This window comes from Pelodiscus sinensis, chromosome 24 (genome assembly GCF_049634645.1).
Source record: "Pelodiscus sinensis isolate JC-2024 chromosome 24, ASM4963464v1, whole genome shotgun sequence".
Classification (NCBI taxonomy): Eukaryota; Metazoa; Chordata; order Testudines; family Trionychidae; genus Pelodiscus; species Pelodiscus sinensis.
This window is the reverse complement of record NC_134734.1, coordinates 19,694,082-19,700,081: the sequence shown is the minus strand read 5'-3', so window position 1 is coordinate 19,700,081 and position 6,000 is coordinate 19,694,082.

Below are 6,000 nucleotides of genomic sequence, written 5' to 3'. Positions count from 1 at the left end.
CAGCGGCAGCGTGTGTTCCTAGCATGCTTCGGTGCTCCGCCTAGAGGGAAAACTTACACAATAGCAGGGGCCTTTGTTTTGGAACCAAGTAAATACCTGGAGCCTGAGACTTTCAAGCGGAGGGGGGCAGCGCATCTGAAACCCCATAAAGGACTCTGGCTGTTGGTGCTTGAGTTGAGGCACCAGGCTTGGGGCAGTTACAACTCGGGATGTAATGCAGTGTTTAATTAGTTAACCGGTTAAAGGGAAGGCGGGCAGGGGGAAGGCTTCCTTGCCAGGAACAGGGACTGCTCTGACTAGTGGGAGCAGCCCGAGCCGGGCCCACCGCAGGCAGCTGGCCGGCGTGTCTCTGTCCATGGCGGGCCCCGGGCCTGTGGGAGGCACAGGGCTGCGCCAGCCCCCACTGGTTAACTGGAACCAGTAAGCCTCACCCACTAAGGATGAGGTGTCCCAGTTAACCGGTTAACTGGCTACCACTTGTGTCCAGACAAGTCTAGATGCTGCCCAAATAGTGGGTCCCGGCTATACGCTCTCGTGCATCCTGGTGGTGCCTGAAGCCCCAGTCCTGGAGCAAAAACTCCCTAGAGTTTGAGGCGCTGAACAAGCCCAGAAACAAATGACAGGGCCGGCCCCAAATTGCTGCCAAGCTAAGCCGATAGGGGACAACAGGTGGCTACAGACCGATAGGCACACAGAGAAACTGAGGCAAGAGGATGCGCACGGGGTCTCCACGCAGCAGCTGCCAAACAGTCGTCAGGACTTTTGAAGGCAGGATGGCAAAACTGGACACGGGCCGTTACAGAATCACAGAATCCTAGAACAGGACAGGACCTCGAGAGAGCATCAAGTCCAGTCCCCTGCCCTCACGGCAGGGCCAAACCCCATCTGCGTGGTGTTCAACCCGTTCTAATGTGGCTACTGCTATAGTGAATGAGCCATGCTCAACCGGCCAAGTAGCCACTTGTGGCTAGTGGCTAGCATGTTGGACACTACGGATCTAGATCATCCCGGAGAAATGTTTATCTAACCTGCTCTTAAATATCTCCAGTGATGGAGATTCCACAACCTCCCTCTGCAATTGATTCCAGTGCTTAACCACCCTGACAAAAGACAGGACTATGTAGCACTTTAAAGACTAACAAGATGGTTTATTAGGTGATGAGCTTTCGTGGGCCAGACCCACTTCCTCAGATCAATATGTGGAAGAAAATTGGCACGACCATAGATACCCAAGTGTTCATTTTTTTGATTGTATCACTTGGGTATCTATGGTCGTGCCAATTTTCTTCCACATATTGATCTGAGGAAGTGGGTCTGGCCCACGAAAGCTCATCACCTAATAAACCATCTTGTTAGTCTTTAAAGTGCTACATAGTTCTGTCTTTTGTTTCAGCTAGACCAGACTAACACGGCTGCATCTCTATCACTAACCACGCTGACAGTTAGAAAGTGTTTCCTAATGTCCAACCTAAACCTCCCTTGCTGCAATTTAAGCCCATTGCTGCTTGTCCTCAGAGGTTAAGGAGAATATTTTTTCTCCCTCCGCCTTGTAACCCCCCTTTAGACACTTGAAAACTGCTCTCAAGTCCCCTCCGTCTTCTCTTTTCCAAACTAAACAAACCCAATTCTTTCAGACTTCCCTCATAGATCATGTATTCTAGACCGCTAACCATTGTTGTTGCTGTTTGCTGGACCCTCTCCAATTTCTCCATATCTTTCCTGCAATAGGGTGGCCAGGACTGGACACAATACCCCAACTGAGGCCTAACCCGCGCAGAGTAGAGCGGAAGAATGACTTCTCGTGTCTTGCTCACCGCACCCTTGTCAATGTGTCCCAGAATCACGTTTGCTTTTCTTGCAACAGATAGGGTTGACTAATTTTTAACTTGTGGACCACTGTGACCCTTAGATCTCTTTCTGCGGGACTCGTCACTTCCCATTTTGTACACATGAAAATGATTGTTCCTCCTTCTGACAGGGATCTGCCCTGCACTGGCCCTTTAAGGGTTAAAACTCAGCCCTGGGAGAAGGCTGAAAGAGTAGAGTCCCCAGCCGAAGTAGCTAGTTGCCAATTAGAGCCCAGCTGGGGGCTGTATAAATAAGGACAGACCCACTCTTCTTCAGCTAGGGGGGTGGGGAGGAGGAGATGACCACGACCTCGACCTCGACCGCCACTGCCACGACCACGACCTCGACTGCCACAACCACGACCACAACCACGACCTGGCTGCCAGGGAAGCTGGACGTTTCCTGAGACAGAGCAGGGCTGGGGAAAGGCAGGCAGAGCTGGGGAGCTCTGGTCTGACCTCTCTCCCAGTCCGCAGGGCCAGAGGCCAGGCCGGGGTGTACTAAGGCTGCAGGGAAACAGCCAGTGATAGGAGAAGGCCACAGGCCTACACCCCTTTGCTAATAAGGGGCCATTACAGACTGCAGTTTGCCCCGGAGCCAGGGGCTAGATGAAGACTGGCAGGGGGTCACTGAGGCAAGGTGGGTACAGGGAGATTGGGGAGTTCCCTGGGAGGGGAGGACCCCAGAATGCAGGGACACTGACTTAGGATAACACCAGCTGAAAGGGGATGCTCCAAGGCTGAAGAGCTAATCCCCAAAGTGACCAGCAGGAGGCGCTGTAGGGGTGAGTGCTCCTCCCTGACACCTCCCTTGCTGCAGTTTAAACCATTGCTGCTTGTCCCACCATTGGAGGTTAAGGAGAATAGTTCTTCTCCCTCCTCCTTGTAAGACCCCTGTAGGTACTTGAAAGCTGCTATCACGTCCCCTCTCAGTCTTCTCCTTTCCAAACGAAACAAGCCCAGTTCTTTCAGTCTTCCCTCCTAGGCCACGTTTTCTAGACCTTTCATCGTTTTTGTTGCTCTTCTCTCTACTGTCTCCAACTTGCCCACGTCTTTCGGGCAATGCGGTGCCCAGGACTGGACACAATACTCCAGTGGAGGCATAATCAACGCGGAGTAGAGCGGAAGAGTGATGTACCGTGTCATGCTCACCACATCCCTGTTAATGCAGCCCAGCATGACCTTTGCTTTTCTTGCAACAGATTTTCACACCGTTGACTCATTTTTAGCTTCTGGTCCACCATGACCCCTAGTTCCCTTCCTGTAGGGCTCCTTCCTAGACAGTCGCTTCCCATTCTGTACGCGTGAAACTGATTGTTCCTCCCTAAGTGGAGCACTTTGCATTTGTCCTTATGACTTATTCCCCTCTCCATATGTGAAAACACTGTGGCTACGTCTAGACTGGCATGATTTTCCGCAAATGCTTTTAACGGAAAAGTTTTTCCGTTAAAAGCATTTGCGGAAAAGAGCGTCTAGATTGGCACGGACGCTTTTCCGCAAAAGCTCTTTTTGCAGAAAAGCGTCCGTGCCAGTCTAGATGCGGTTGTGCGCAAGAAAGCCCCGATCGCCATTTTCGTGATCGGGGCATTTTTGTGCAAAACAATACCGCGTTGTCTACACTGGCCCTCTTGCACGAAAGAATTTGCGCAAGAGGGCTTTTGCCCGAACGGGAGCAGCGTAGCCTTTCCGCAAGAACACTGACAATCTTACATGAGATCGTCAGTGTTCTTGCGGGAATTCAAGTGGCCAGTGTAGACAGCTGGCAAGTTTTTCCGGAAAAGCGGCTGATTTTCCGGAATAACTTGCCAGCGTAGACACAGCCTATTGGTATAAGAACTTTTCAGACTAGCATCACGATGGGGGCCGTGGGGCAGTGGTAATGCATTAAATATCCCAGCAGAGGTAAAACCATAGTGATAGCTTTAAGAGATGGTAGTAGGGTTTGTCTGTTTCAGCAAAAGCAAGGCATTCTTTCGGCTAGGTCTACACAATTGTTGTGGTTTTTTTCAGAAAAAGGTACACATATTGCGCTCCACAATTTGTTGAGCTTTCTCCAATTGCTTTTCTGGAAGAGGCTTTCCCGCCCTTTGGCCCCATCTAGACTGGTGGAAAACTGGTGAAAAAACCTCCGGTATCCCAGAAAACCCCCGCAGTTTAGACGTACCTTTTGGCACGGGATGGAGGGTTCTGATTTCGCAGTAACACAAATCTTACCATAACTGGCTTGCACAACCGGTGCTTACAACGGGGGTTTCAGATTTCCTCCTATCGGATCATGAAGGAAAGACAGTCATTCATTGCCTCCCTTTGGCTTTTTTCCATTTTATCTGACTTCCTTGATCAATTGAGCTTTCCTGTATGTGCATATTTAGGCAGTCGGTGCTGAGTGCTGACTTCCTGCGAAGCTCCTCAAAACTATAATGAAAGTGTAGTCCGATAGCACCTTTGGAGACTAAAAAACTAGGGTGCCATGAACTTTCGTGGGCACCGCCCTCTTCAGATGACAGCTGAAAGTCAAAAGCAAACAGGGCTTTCCGTGAGGAGTTGCTCTGGTTTATTAGCTGCAAGGAGTGTTCGTGAGGGGGAGAGGGTTAGATCTGCTGGGTAAAACAGGTCCAAAAGGCTGCACGGCTTTCTCTTTGCATCAGGATTTATTTCAGTCTCGTGCTAGTTGCTTAGGAACCGGTGGGAGCTAAACCAAAATGATTTAGATAACTAGAAATGCCTAACCAAGCCTGTAGTTAGCACGGTACTACTGACCATACACCCAGCCAGCCGCCTACAAAAACTCCTTTCTGTCCCGCCCTGTGCCTCTCTGCTCTGGAGCGACAGGGAGGCTTCCGGTGATCTCCCTGCCCGCAGCCCAGTCCTCAGCTCCTATTGGCCGGAAACAGCCCTCCTGGAGCTGAGAGCCGCATGGAGGGAGCAGCTTGCAGTTTCAGGCAGTCTGGGGCTGCAGCAGGCAGGAAGCTCAGCCTGCCTTGGGGGCGCTGCAGGGCTGCTGGCCAGGAGATGCTGAGGTAGGCGCCTTCCAGCCACAGCCTGCCTCTGGCACCCCTGCCCCTCCCGCACCCCAACTCCCTCCCCCAGCTCACCTCCAAACCCTCTGCACCCCCCTGCCCCAGGTCACAACTCCCTCCCAGACACAGTACCCTCTCCAACACCCCTCCCCCCAGCCAGAATCCTCTCCTGCACCCGAACACCCTCTCCTGCACCCCATTCTCCTCCCCAGGTCACAACCCCCTCTTTAATCCAATCTCCTTCTCAAACCTTACAGCGTCCCCTGCATCCCAGTCCCTTACCCCGTGCGCCTTTCTGCACCCCACTTCCGTCCTAGACCCTGCACCCCCTCCACAGAAAAGTGCGGCCCTTGACCATGTTCCAAAATCTTGGGGGGCCCCCCCACCAAAAATTATTGCCCACCCCCAAGCTATGGCATGGAGAAGGGCAGCAGGGTAGGAGTCAGGCTTGGTTCCATGGGCAAACTACTGATTTTCCCATGACCCTCAAGAGGCTGCGGTGACAACTACGTTTCTTTCTGGTGCCTCTGGCCAGTAGCAGAACTGGGCTTACAACCCTCGTATCCTGACCCCCAATCCCCATGCTGCTGCTTCCTGCATGTTGCAGGGTTCTTCGGCATCACCCCCTGGTGTTCCCTGTAAGCTAAGCAATTGGGCGGCCCGCCCAGCTGATTAACAAAGGGCCCACAGCCAGCAGCATGTGTTTCTACTGGTGGTGCACATCCGCCCATGCCTTGGTGCATATACCATAATTTATTCCGCACGTGGATGGAAACATGAAGAGGCAACATGGCCTGACTCCGCCCTCTTTTTTTCTAGATGCTCGACGGTTTGCTCCCTGGTCCCGTCGTTATGATGACGAGTGGGGGTTGGTGCATTACCATCGCTGGGTTCGCCCACCCCCGGATTTTCCCATGATCTTGCTTCCGCACTCCAAGGGCTGAGCCCGGAACGATGCAGGATAACGTGGCCCCTGCCCGAAGGAGTGCTCAGTCAGAGGTATGATCCGATAGGGAGGTGGCATCGAGTGGATGGAGCTGGGACTCATGGTTACCTCTCCCGGCCATGAGCTCAGATCAATAGTTCCGTGACGCCTAAGAGGGACATTATTGACTTTCTTCTTGTGAATGGCA